Source organism: Physcomitrium patens, chromosome 10 (assembly GCF_059467195.1).
Source record: "Physcomitrium patens ecotype Gransden chromosome 10, ASM5946719v1, whole genome shotgun sequence".
In the NCBI taxonomy this organism is placed as follows: Eukaryota; Viridiplantae; Streptophyta; class Bryopsida; order Funariales; family Funariaceae; genus Physcomitrium; species Physcomitrium patens.
This window is the reverse complement of record NC_143419.1, coordinates 9,948,507-9,963,959: the sequence shown is the minus strand read 5'-3', so window position 1 is coordinate 9,963,959 and position 15,453 is coordinate 9,948,507.

Below are 15,453 nucleotides of genomic sequence, written 5' to 3'. Positions count from 1 at the left end.
AGAGAGTATGGGGGCTATAGACAGGGATAGCTTCATAACAAAGATGCTTTTGCATGTTGGCTATACAGAGATGTACGATAGGTGGAGCGTTGTCATAGAAATAGTTTGCTTAGGATAGATACAAGGTCCTTCTTTGCATTCAAGTTGGATCAAATATGTACAAAACCTTCTTAAATTTTCTTTTGAAGATTTACAAAACTATATTTGTAATAAATCAACAAATTTAAAGTTTGAAAATTCATATCTCAAGATCTAATCATTCAAATAAGCTCAAAATTTAGGAGTACAAAACTGACACCTTTCATCATCATTATAAAAAAATTCATCTACAAATTTGTTAGTAATCATCTGATATTCCCAATTCTTTAACAGATGGATTTGAAAGTCAAAACCAAATCAAAAACTTCAAAATTCATATCCAAATTTCTAGCCATTTAAATAAGCTCAACATTTACAAATATGGAACTTGCAACTTTGAACATCATTACAAAATAATTCAAATACAAATTTGTTGCCATTCTTATCAGGTACTTTTGAAAGACAAAACCCTAGACATCTGAGAACAAATTTCACCATTTCTTCCAAGTCAAAGTATAAATTGATATGAGATTTTAGAAAAAGATTCTTTATATCATAAGTCACATGTACACACAAAAAAAAATAAACTTTAAATTCATGTTGAAGCTCAAGTTCTAGCTTAAAACCTAAACCCTTTTTTTTTTTAATATCTTCAAAATTCTAGTTTAAGTTTGATGGTTTTAAGTAGCCATATCTCACTCATTCTAGATTCAATTATATAAACCCTTAAATGTAAAATATTCAACTTGAATTTTAGTTTCTAATCCAACTCCTTGATTTCTTGGTAGTATCTAAAAAATCCTAATATGTACAAAAAAATGACAATATGTATCAAATTAAAAGCCTAAGTTTAAAATAAGCATATCTCTCTCATTTGGGTTGAAATTCTTGTATATTTTCTACTTAACCTCATTCTAAGAAGCTCTTCTCTATGAATACCTCTTTGCTACTTGCAAAAACAATCACCTCTTCTTTGCTTCTGAACTCGCCAAAGAAGTCTCAAGTAAGGTCTTCAAAGTCCAAGTCAAAAACTAATAGTTCAAAGTTAAACAAATACCAAATCTAATCCTCGAAATCAGCACCAATACTAGAAGCCTATTAATGCTATCCAAACTACTATTTATCCTTAATAAAATCCTAAATATAACCTCAAAGTTAAAATTCTTCATACATCTATAAAGATAACACTGAATCTATTAAAATCAAAGATAAGAAAGAAAGTAAAAGGAATAAAAGAAGTTTTCAAGGCTTCACTAAAGATAAACTAAAGATTAAAAATAAAATAAAAATTCGACAAAATTTCAAAAAAAAAAAAAAAAAAGAAAGTAAAAAAACTATACAAAACTACAAAAAAAATATTTTAATAGGAAGAAAAAAGAACATAATAAAAGTTCAAACAAAAGTAAGCAAATCAAGAATTTCACACATGAATGTATTTATATTAGGACACCGTGAAACATGATAAATGAAGACGATAGAAAATCGCCAATGTGGGAGACAGTTTGAGTGTTAGTTCATCGACATCATCATGCGTAAGAGTTGATGTAATAGGCGCCTGATGAGATAGATTAGCACATTCCCCTCCTTTACTCCCTGCTTGCCTGCCTGCTCATGCAGCAGTGTAAGGGCAGTTGGATTTCACGACACGAAGTAGACAGAGGAGCCACACACAGCAAGCACAAGCACAGGCATAGTAGGCACATGAGGAGTAGGGACGGTCACCAAAACTAGGTTCTTCTTCTCTTCAATGCCTTTGATTTTGGCCACTTGGAGGACGTGGCTGCCCAAGGCTTGATTGCCTGGCGATTACTGCTATGGCAACAAAGTTGTGGCCGTCTTGTAGTTACCATTTGGCAGCTCTTGTGCTCCCCTTTCTCATGGTCTGAAACGTGCTCTACTTCTCCACCCCTACTCTTGTCTTGCCGCTCCTTTTATCCTCCCTTGATTCCTTCTCTGATCTCTTCTTCTTCTAATGGTGATACCATGGACCTCTCATTCTTCTTGCCTTGCCTTGAAGACCAAATTCTTCTCTTTCCACATGGTGTTTGCTGGGTGTGGGTTCATGACATAAAGTGAGTTAGAGAGTGTGGGCATGGGTGGGAAATCCTTAGGGAATGTAGAATGATATGAAGGGAATGGTAGTTATGTTGTCACGGCCATAATCATGTAAGCTAATAATTACATATAGAAATAGGTAGAAGTAAGTAAAAGTAGATAAAAGTAAGTTAATTCTATAATATTTAATATAGAAGCTTCCTAAAAACTTCCTAGACGCTGCTTTGACTTCATAGGTGTCTTTAATTGACTTTTTGGATTAGAAACGTGGTCAACAAGTTGGCCATGTGCCACACATGTTGTTAGCTTGAAGATCAAGCTAACTATGTGGCCCACACGTAGAAAAACTTACCTTGTAAGTCAAGGCATGTGTCCTACAAAGTCAACACATATTAGAGGTCCTATAGAACGTCGCCACGTAGCCCCTAGTTAGATAGTATATATAGAGACAAGAGTGAAGGCTTCTTCACTCTTGTCAACTCCTTTCTTGCTTCTAGTCCAGGTTCAAGAGTCTTTAGTTTCTTGTCTTGTGGCAATAGCCATTACAGTTTCTTTTTAATATACGTACTTGTTTATATTTTGACTTATTATATCGAGATAGCCTTTTGGTGTATATTTTCCCTCATCGAGTCTTTGTCCTTGACAGATTGACAAGAGTACACTTACAATATCAGAGCTTTGTTTTTTCTTGAGTAAGAGTGGATTACCCCTTTCTCTTAATAAGACATAAGCGTATTAGAAGTTTGCGGATTACCCACTTCTAAACTGATATTGTTCTTAATATCTTCTTTATTATCAAGTCTTTCTTTTCTTTTGTCTTGAGCAATATCAAACAAATTTTTCTTCTTAGTGTCATTATGGCAGAGCTTGTTGAAATGAAGAGTACAATGGCACAAATGCAAGAGCAAATGAGGGAGTTAATGCTTGCGATGCATCAACTCAATTCACCAACACAGGAAAGAACAAGAATAGCAGAAAGTGGAGATATAGAGATGATCGGAGCTGCTTCAACATCTACAACAAATCACGTTCCTTCTCCAATTGTACAACACCCTATAAGTACTAGAGAACCAAGAATTACCTTACCTGAGAAATTTGATGGTACGAGATCAAAGTTTCGAGGGTTCATCAATCAAGTACAATTGGCAATTGAACTTCAACCGCAAAGCTATCCAACTCCAGGATCACAAGTCAGGTTTATTGGCACTCTACTTTCTAGTTCTGCATTATCGTAGTTTTTGTCTTTTCTTGAACAACGAAAACTAATATTGGACAATTTGGAAGCTTTTTTGGCGGAGTTTCGATCTATGTATGGTGAACACGATGCAACTCGTGTTGCAACAAATAAGATCCGAATTTTGCGACAAAAAAATCGCTCAGTAACAGTATATGCTTCACAATTTTGACAACTTGCAATTGACTTCAAGTGGGATGATGTTGCACTCATCAGTCAATTTCTTTATGGATTGCAATACGAAGTAAAGAAATTGATGCTCAACTTACCTGATCCTCAAACTTTGAGTCAAGTAATCGATTTTGCTGTAAAATGTGATAATCGACTTTTCGAATTTCGATTCGAGAATCATTCACGGGAACCTCAACGTTATTACTCAATGGCAACATCAACATCTTTGCCAAACGTACATTCAGAAGTAGAAGACATGCAAATTGACGCGGTACATTTTAAATCCCTAACTGAGCAAGAAAAGATTCGTCGTCATCAAGAAGGATTATGTTTATATTGCGGAGAACCTAAGCACACTGCTCAACATTATCCAAAGAAATGACGCAACTATAAAATGAGGGGTACGACGGTCAAAGAAGACAACATGTCGGAAAACGGATTCGTCCAACTACAATAGGGACCGTGCAGCTGGAACCTTGTACAATTCCTAATGAAGGTCTTATCCTCTCCTCAGAACCCTCTCCTTGTTTTATAATAGACTTATATTTAGGACCTAAGAATTACAAAGCCTCTGCTTTATTAGATTCGGAAGCCTCAGCATGTTTTTTAGATGAACAATTTGTTAAAAGCCATAAAATATCCTTTGTACAGAAACCTAAACCAGTACATGTAGAAGTCATAGATGGTCGTCCCTTGTCTTCTGGAGATGTCACTCATGAAACTCATCCTATAAATGTAACAATAGACGGTCATGATAGCTACATAGCTTTTAACATAATTAAATCCCCGTCCAATCCAGTTATTTTAGGTTTATCCTGGCTAGAAAAATATAATCCTCGAATAGATTGGAATTCACGTAAACTTGACTTTTCCCAAAGCGTTATTAATAGTTCTACCAACCAAGTAAAAAATTATAAGTCTAGTATAGTAAAACCCGTACTGATAGGTGCAAAAGCATTTATACACGCAGCAAAAGAAGGATCAACTTTTGCTATTTATGCTGCACCTATTTCTGAAAACGTAAAGACTTCAATTGGCATTCCAAGTCAATATCAGGAGTATCAAGACGTTTTTGAGAAAAAGAATGTAGATATTCTTCCTGAGCATCGTCCATATGATTGTTCAATCGACCTCAAGGAAGGAACTCAGCCACCATTTGGACCAATTTACAGTTTATCGCAAGATGAGATGGCTGAACTCAAGATATATATTGACGAGAATTTAGCGAAGAATTTTATACGCCATTCAAAATCTCCAGCAGGAGCTCCAATTCTATTCGTAAAGAAAAAAGATGGATCTTTACGAATGTGTGTTGATTATCGAGGACTCAACAAGATCACAATCAAGAACAGGTATCCATTACCTTTGATATCAGGACTCCTTGACCAGTTGAATCAAGCTAAGATCTATACAAAAATAGATCTAAGAAGAGCATATAATCTAGTACGGATCAAAGAAGGAGATGAATGGAAGACTGCGTTTCGAACCAGGTATGGACATTTCGAATATAATGTCATGCCTTTTGGACTCACGAATGCACCAGCTGCTTTTCAACATCTCATGAATGATGTATTTCATGAATTCTTAGATAATTTTGTCGTCTGCTATCTAGACGATATCCTGATCTATTCTAAGAACGTCGAAGAACATGAAATACATGTTCGTCAAGTATTACAAAAACTTAGAGATGCAGGATTCTACGCCAAGATGGAAAAGTGTGTATTTCACACTACTCAAGTTGACTTTTTAGGATACATCATTTCAAATGATGGTCTCATGATGGATTCTAAGAAAGTCCAAATAATCATGGATTGGAAGATTCCAAGGACAGTAAGAGATGTCCAATGTTTCTTGAGATTTGCCAATTACTATCGGATCTTCATCAAAGATTTTTCACGAGTTGCAGCTCCACTTACACGCTTGACTAGTAAAGATAAATTCCAATGGAATCAAGAAGCGGAAGCAGCATTTGAAGCCTTGAAGACATCGTTTGTCTCTGCACCAGTCTTATATCGTGTTGACTTTTCTAAGGCATTTTTTATGGAAACAGATGCATCAGATTTTGCCTTGGGTGCAGTTTTATCACAAATGGGAACAGATGACAAACTTCATCCGATAGCTTTTCATTCAAGAAAATTCTCAGCAGCCGAGATCAATTATGAGATCGACGATAAAGAACTTCTTGCGATCGTGGATTCCTTTCAAGAATGGCATCATTATCTAGAAGGTGCTTCTAGTCCAGTCACTGTGTATACAGATCACAAGAACCTCGAGTATTTCATGTCAGCACGCGTGTTGAATCGTCGTCAAGCTCGTTGGAGTATGTCTTTGTCAAGATTCGAGTTCATTATCACTTATCGGCCAGGAAAACAACAAGGTTTGTCTGATGCCCTATCTAGACGTTCTTATTTTGCACCAAAAGAAGGAGATGCAGCTTTTGAGCAACAAAGAACGGTCCTCTTGAAACCGGAGCAATTTCATCTCTGAGCAATGAAATCAACATTGACTGTTGATTCAACTTTTCTCAAGCAAATCCAGTCCAGTATGTCCTCAGACCCTCTTGTTTATGATATCGAGAATAATTCTTCCAAGTCTCATGATCCTTCTAAGTTCGAGTTCAAGAATAATCTATTATATTTTGAAGGACGCCTATATATTCCAGAAAGAGAAGCACGTTTACGTGTTCTTCAAGCACGTCATGACTTTCCAACAGCAGGGCACTTTGGATATAATAAGACTTTGGAACTCATATCAAGAGATTTTTGGTGGCCACAAATGTAGAAGTCAGTCAAAGACTTTGTACAATCATGTGATATTTGTTCAAGATCAAAAATTCCTCGTCATCGACTTTACGGACTTCTTCAGCCATTACCTATACCAGAACAACCATGGTCTTCTGTTTCTATGGATTTCATCACAGATCTTCCAAGCTCAAGATCTTATGATTCTATATTTGTGATAGTAGATCGTTTCACCAAAATGGCACATTTTGTGCCATGTACAAAATCTATCACAGGTGAAGAAACAGCTAAGCTTTTCATTGATAATATCTATCGCTATCATGGATTACCTAAAGATATCATATCAGATATGGGAACTCAATTTGTGTCAAGATTCTGGAGGACCCTTTTCAAGATGTTAAAAGTGGACATAAAGCTATCTTCGGCTTTCCATCCTCAAACTGATGGACAAACAGAGCGCGTAAACCAAGTCTTGGAGCAGTATTTAAGGTGTACTATCAACTATCAATAAGATGATTGGACAACCCTTCTGCCATTGATAGAGTTTGCTTATAATAATACGGTACATTCTTCCATACAACAAACACCTTTCTTTGCCAATTATGGCTATCATCCACGACTTGATACTTTTGATTTTTTAAAAGTTGATAATCCTACAGCAGAAGATATGGCAAATCGGTTGTCAGAGTTACATGCAATAATGAAGACACAATTGAAGGAAGCTCAAGAACGACAAAAGATAAACGCAGATCTATATCGTAAGGAGCAACCACAACTCAACATGGGTGATAAGGTATGGCTACTTCGTCGCATCATAGATTTCGTCAACATATGATGACAGCTCCTCGTGGAACTCGTCTCTAGAAGGGGGGGGTAATCTCACGGCCATAATCATATAAGCTAATAATTACATATAGAAATAGGTAGAAGTAAGTAAAAGTAGATAAAAGTAAGTTAATTCTATAATATTTAATATAGAAGCTTCCTAGAAACTTTCTAGACGCTGCTTTGACTTCATAGGTATCTTTAATTGACTTTTTGGATTAGAAACGTGGTCAACAAGTTGGCCATGTGCCACACATGTTGTTAGCTTGGAGATCAAGCTAACTATGTGGCCCACACGTAGAAAAACTTGCCTTGTAAGTCAAGGCATGTGTCCTACAAAGTCAACACATATTGGAGGTCCTATAGAACGTCGCCACGTAGCCCCTAGTTAGATAGTATATATAGAGACAAGAGTGAAGGCTTCTTCACTCTTGTCAACTCCTTTCTTGCTTCTAGTCTAGGTTCAAGAGTCTTTAGTTTCTTGTCTTGTGGCAATAGCCATTACAGTTTCTTTTTAATATACCTACTTGTTTATATTTTGACTTATTATATCGAGATAGCCTTTTGGTGTATATTTTCCCTCATTGAGTCTTTGTCCTTGTCATATGTGGATGGTAGTGCATGTGGGGACGGGGAGGGGGAGGGGGGCAAAGTTGGTGAGAAAATAAATTATTGCAATATCTTGGTTGGGTGATTTCTTCTTTGGTAATTGGCACCGCCTTTGTGGTCATGTGATGCTTTTTGTTGAGACATGTGGCAAGGGGCATCATGTCTCTAGATTTGTACAAATGTTGACATGTTGTCTATGTGTTTTTTCTTTTTTTCTTTTTCTTGTACAATAATTCTTTTTTCCTATTTTCTATTTCAATTTTCAATTTACAAGCTTTTTTTTCTAAAAATACTTTTAAGTTATATCCTTATTAACTGATATATATATATATATATATATATATATATATATATATATAAGTAATATTTCAATCATCTTTACTATTGTTAATAGCACTCTTTTATTCTTGTGTCTATTCAAAACTCTCTAATATCTTTTATCTTTGACAAAAGCTATTTTAATTCATTATAATTTCAAACTTGATTTTTTTTGTAAATTTTTATATAAATATTTATTGAATTATAAATAAACTTATATAAATTTTATCATTAATATTTTAACAAAACTTATGAACTATTCAAAATTAAAGTATTGTACTTAGGTAATACTATTACATTCGTTTTTTTAGAAATATAAAAATTATAAAAAAAGGTGTTGTAATTATATGGTTTATATGTAGATTTGATGTATGTCTAAAATATTTTAGAATCTTTCTTTACTAAGTTATTATCTATCTAATCTATTTTTATAAACTTCTACCAACTTCTATTGATATAAAAATTAAAAGTATCAATAAAATTATGTAATGTTTTAAACATGAACTTTTCAAGCAATAGTCAGATTTTAATTTAATTCACATATTACTAAATTCCTAAATCAAAAAAATATTTTTTGTGAATCATTTTAATTTACAATCTTGTAGAAGGTGCTTAATAGATTTTATAAGCTATCAATAATAATTTATATTTAGATAAAAATACTAACTTGTTATTTGATCATTGTAGAATTTTTAATGATTATTTTTAAATAAAATATTCCAAGAACTATTCAAAATCTTTTTAAACATCAACAATATCACCAAGCACCAAAAATCCCTTTTCAAATCATAGCACCAAATATATTATTTATTATTGATTTTTTAAAGAAATGAATGTTTTTTTAAGAATTTAAACATAATAAATATTGTAGAAACCTCAATTATTTTAATTGGGAATTTTAAAAATATTAGTTTTTAGCATGAATTTATTGAATATTATTATTTTATCATGTTAAAACATCTACAAAAATATTTTAAATGTATGCAAAATTATTTTTTTATTTTTTTATTTTTTTCTTTTATGTTTTATACCAATTCTCTATTTTTACTTATAATTAGTCTTTAGAATAAATAGATATTTTAATTAAAGAAAAAATATCTGTTGATGCATTTACAAGTTTGCTCAATAACTCTCATATATGCTTATTGACATCAAATATGTACCAATATTTACAAATTATGTAATAATATTATCTAATAGATTATATTAGTTATTAGTTCATATTAAGTCTACTTGATGAAGTGCATTTTCTCAAATATGATAGATATAATTAATTATGTTCCTAAATTATATTTTAAAAGTAGATCATACTTAAAAGATTAGATCTAAAGCTTTAGGTTATCAAGTTAAAGATGTATAAGATAACATGTCCACAAGGCTCAATTTTAATTTTTAAATGTATTTTATTTCCATTAGTTATTCAACTATATTAGAACATAGCATTAAATTTCAGTTGAAATTGTATCTCTGTTATAAGAAAAAAATATTTTTATAATTTTAAATTAATTAATTTCTTGATTATAAAATATTTTAGAATCTATTAGCAAAAAACTCAAAAAGTAATTTTGACATATTTTTGGACTATTTTTTTTTAATTTAAAGATAATTTTCTATAATATGTTATATAAGTCAATGAATATATCTTCAAATATATTAAATAAATAAAATATTTTATTAATAATAAAATATTTAAAATTTAAAGAACTAAAAAAGTGATCATAATTTTTATTTTGTGTTTTTTTAATCGTGATCATTAAATTTACTTTAGATCCTTACTTTAGATTTTGTGGAAGAATATTTACCAACAAACATGTACAAATTTGGACTGTAATAATTGACACAAATTTGTCTATTATCATTGTGAATGTAACATTTGATATTAAAATGTACAATTAAATATAATTTTATTGTATCAAACAAAGATTCTATTGGAAGAATTTGTTAGTTAGGCATAATATAAGCATTTCTTGTATACTAAGATTGACTAGTGTATATCTTATTATGTTTATTAGACGATTTGGAATTCAAATTAAAAATGAATTTTATGGGAGCTAGTGATGTTTTAATATATTTACATAATTAATTTTTTGATATTTTTAATTTAATGTCAAAAAATTTATTCTAATATTATTATTATACTTGATAAAAATGATCCTTATTTGAAAGTACAATAGATTAGACAATATATTTGTTATTGATTTATCAAATATTCTTAATCCAATGTAATAAATTATAAATGCATTAATTAGATTTATAGTGTCCAAAATATAATATAAATGATGCTCTTATTTTTAGGAATATAAACTATATAATTATTTGCATGATTAAAATCTTAAAAATTAATAGAAACACATATCATATGTTATATAATTATATATAAGTAATTGGATTATAAAAAGAAAGTTTTAAAACTCATGTGATGCTAAATTTAAGATAGTGCTAATGCCACTATAATTTCTATCTATTACATGGCACCCACATCCTCTGTTAATGTTAAATAATGATACATTCAAATACATTTGAACAAATGATGTTTGCATACATAAAATCAAATTAAGAATATCATTTTATGTATATTTAAATTCAAATACTTATAATTTAAATTTATTTATTTATTATTTTTTTTGGAACAATTCATAAAAGTTTTAGCAAAAATAAATTTTATTATATCAAATTTTATAGCAATATATGTGTTAATTAAATAAAAATAATTCGACATTTGGCTCAAATTAAAGAAAAGCATTTTAATAGTTCTCTCTACCAATACAATAATTATTGTAACTTCATATTTTACTTCCATAAATAATATGGAAGTAAAATATTTTCATAATCATACCCTAAATCATCATCTATAATTTTTTGTTTAAGATATCTTACTTTTTCATTATTGCATGATACTTCATTCTACTCAATAAAATTATTGATGAATCCATTGCCATATTGTTCCACCTTTTTGAAAACTGTAGAAAAAACTAATTGATGTATCTAATACAGTTATACCAAACTTCTAATGTAATGCCAAAATTTTAAAAATTACAATACAATAAAAGTTTATATAAATTACACAATATTACATTTTTTAATGAAAAATATTAAAATATTCCACTCATATATTCAATTTATCTACCTTATTATACCCATTATTAGAAAACTAAATCATCTCTAAAAACCATCATTACAATCATAGTAAGTCATTTTAAAATTACCCTTTTTAACAATATTAAAATAATATAACTTAATAAGTACTTTTGTACATATTAACTTTGTTGTTTTTAACATTATAGTTGATTTTTATCCACAACTTTGAACATGTAAAATTATAAAAATAACATTCTTATTGATATTTACTTCTATAATTTGAAACGATACTATCCTAAGAAATAGATATATATATAGGATGTTAGAATAACATCTTTCTTCAAAGGTGAATAGTCAAATTTAATAAAGTTAGAATGCCCTCATACCACACCAAATACTACATAGTTTAGAAATCCACAATAAGACAGTAAAAACAAAACTTAATACTCTAACTACACGCACAGTAAAACCAATACAATACAACCAAAAGCTCATATCTACTAAGAAAAATTGTACATCCATAAGGTAGAAAAAAAAACTGAAGCCACAAAACACAATAAAGGTTGAACCTTCAATACAATCATGTGTCACATACAAAAATAAATTCAAGTCACATTGATGCGTCATAAACTCTAGGTTACACATAGTGACGAGAATTCTTTGATTACAATAAACAACAAAACTGGCATATGGTACAATGAAAATTATCAGACTTGAGTTACACTAAACAATGGACGTTAATTCCAAAGATGCAAAAAAAACAAAAACTGAATAAAAAGATCTAGTGAAGCACTTGATCAAACATTCAACACAAATACATATTACAAAAAATCAAGAAATATAATGTACTACTACTAAAAATAAACATGCAAAGGTATCAAATGTAGAAAAAAGTCATACACGACATCCACCAACAAAGAATAAAAGTACATCCCAAACCATACCAAAACACAATCCCACAACTGCACAATTCCCAAAAAAAACACAGCGGGCCAGAGGCAAGCCTATTCGATACAAACCAAATATACAATCATGCTATTTATTGAGATCATTAAATATAGCTGGTGCTCTCCATAATATTTACTGTAGACTACAATAAATACTATAGCTATAGTATTTAGAGTCTAGTGGAGAAGTACTGTTTATCTTCTCCTCTTTTCTCTTCTTCTATATGAGACACAACCAGATTAATAGATTTTTGTGTGTGTGAAGCTCTCTCTTAAGAAACCCTCTTGTGTGTATGACTTACTACTACTCTTTTGTGTGTGTATGACTTACTATTAATCTTGTGTCTTTTTAAACATTTTCAACACGTTATCAGCATGACTCTCTTCTACACACCATCACAATTTTTTGCTATAGTCTTTGACTCTTCAAACTTGTTGCTATCCTTGCTCAGTGTCTTCTTCATGATCTTGTTCTTCTTACTGGCCCCTCACACCTTAGCTTGCTTAGAGCACTTGTTCCACTCTCTGCCCTGCTTGTTTAGAATACTTGATCCAACCCAACTCCACCCCAGCATGCTCTCTGATCCATGCTGCGCCCTGTCCTTACTCCCTACTGCTGTTGAACAACCGCCGAACGGCTGCCAAGCTGTCGTCAAACCCACCACTGCCATTGCTCCCACCCTGTTACCGTTGATGTTCTCACTCGCTGCTATTCCCGCTTCCACTGCCGCTGTCCGCTGTTGCCTGCCGTTCATTGCCGATCGCTACTATCCGTCGCTGCCACCCTATTGTCCTATTGCTGTCGCCCTACCACTACTTGCTGCGCCATCTTATTGCTATTCTGTTGCCTTAATCTACAATCTCCCTCGAATGAATATATATATATATATATATATATATATATATATATATATATATTTTGTTTTTTTAAGTTCAAGTTTATCATTTTATTTGACTTTATATTTTAAGGTATGCTTTACTCAACTGTTTCTACTAAGGTTCCAACTATTATCAGTGCATCCCAACATTTTCAAGCTCTTTTATTTCCACCATTGACTGTGGATGGAAATAATTATCTATTATGGATAAAAATGGCAAAAGCAAATTTATTTGCAAAACAACTCTCGGATGCCATTATGTTTGAAGAATCTCCTACAATAAGTATTTTTATACCTCCTGCTATTCGTTGGAAAGCACTTCTTCTCCTTTGTCATCATCTTGTACCTGTATTACAACATCAATATTTGGAAATGAAAGATCTTGCGAAACTTTGGAAGTATCTTAAATCTAGGTTTGATCATCAAAAGACCATTTTTCTTCTACGTGCATGTCATAATTGGACACATTTACATGTCTTGGATTTTTTAAATTTAAATACTTTTAATAGTAAAATATATAGTATTGTCTCACAATTATGATTATGTGGACAAAGCATTTTTGAAGAAGAAATGATTGAGAAAACTCTCTCTACATTTCCTCATGTATCTGTTGTGCTTGCACAACAATACAGGAACATAAATTTTCAGAGTTATTTTCATCTCATATCCTATCTACTTCTTGCGGAGAAGCAAAATGAGTTATTCTTGCGCAATGCGGAAGCTCGTCCTATTGGAACTACAGTTCCAGAATCTCATGCACTTAATATTTCAAAGTCTAAGAAGAAATTATATAAACATGGAAAACATGTTCATAAGTATCAGGGTAGTCATAGTCAAGACCATTTCTACCTATATGGAAATAATAAACGTACTACTATTAATTATAGTAGAAAAAAAAAATCAGAGATACGTTGTTGCCATAAGTATGGAATGATTGGACATTTAGTACATGCATGCCGTACTTAAGAATATTTTATTAAAATATTCTAAGAAAATAAGAAATTACGAGCTGAGGCTCGTGAACTTCATACCATGGATGCATCCATGGATTCAATTGGTGTTGATGACTTAGAGGCTTATATGAATGATAGAACCTCTGATGATGAATCAAATGATGTGCTCATTGATTTTGCAACAACACATACTATCTTACTAGATAGATGATTTTTTTATTGAAAAATCTTCAACTTGGCAAACTAAAAATATGATGACCATGGCTGGAGCAAATACGTTTTGTTTCCAAGAGGGCACAGCGATGGTAAAATTACCTGCAGGTTCCATTATAAAATGTAAACATGGGATGTTTACACCTTCAGTACCTCAAAGTCAGATCAGCTATTGAGATGTGCGTATTAATGGTTATCACCTCTTGATCGCCACTTTAAATAGAAAAGAGGTTTTGGTTCTTGCGAAGAACCATAAAGTTGTTGAAAAAGCTTTTGCTATAGAAAATAGTTTATACCGAATTGTGATTTGGCCTCCCATTATATTTAATTTTACATCATTTATCTCAGAGAGTTGTATTTCTCTCTGGCATAGACGATTAGGACATCCAAGATCCACATTATTTAAAAAGATCATTCCATGTATAACTGGGCACAATTTAAAGCCTATAGATATAGACTTTGTGGAATTATGTCGTGCATGCGTACAAGGTAAAATGATTACTCAGCCTTCAATTTGGAAACTTCTACAAGAATTACCACCAATGCTTGAAATATTACATGGTGATATTTGTAATCCTATTAATCCAATATCAGGACCATTTCATTATTTTTTGGTCGTTGTTGATGCATCAGGTAAACAATCACATGTTTCATTATTATCAACTCGAAACATGGTGTTTGCCAATCTTATATCTATACTTATTTGCTTTTGGGCACATTTTTCTAATTATCCTATAAAAACATTGCATATGGATAATGTAAAAGAATTCGCATCAAAGTCTTTTGAAGACTATTGTACTACAACAGGAATCGAGTTGACATATTGTGTTCCATATGAACATGCTCAAAATGGACTTGCAGAGTCATTTATAAAGCGTATACAACTCATTACCAGGCCACTCCTCCTTCACGCAAATCTACCTGCATCTATGTGGGATTATGCAGTTTTTACATGCTGCAGCATTAATACACCTCCGTCCTTCCTCTCTTGAAATTGTTTTACCACATGAGCTCATTTTGGGTCATATTCCAAATATATCTCACTTACGAGTATTTGATTGTTGTGCCTGGATTCGAGTTCCAAAACCTCAATGGCGTACCATTGGAGCTCATCAACAAGAAGATATATATGTTGGTTTTGATTCACCAAGCATTATTCATATTGTTGATTCATCAACTGGCACATTATTATGTGCACGTTTGCAAAATTACCGTTTTGAAGAAACTGTATTCCCATCTCTTCAAGGAAGAGTATTCAATCAACAAAGAAATAAAGTACTCATATTTGAAGCACCAGAAACGTTTACAATGAATCTCGATCCTACGACATCTTTGGTAGTAACTGAAATTGCT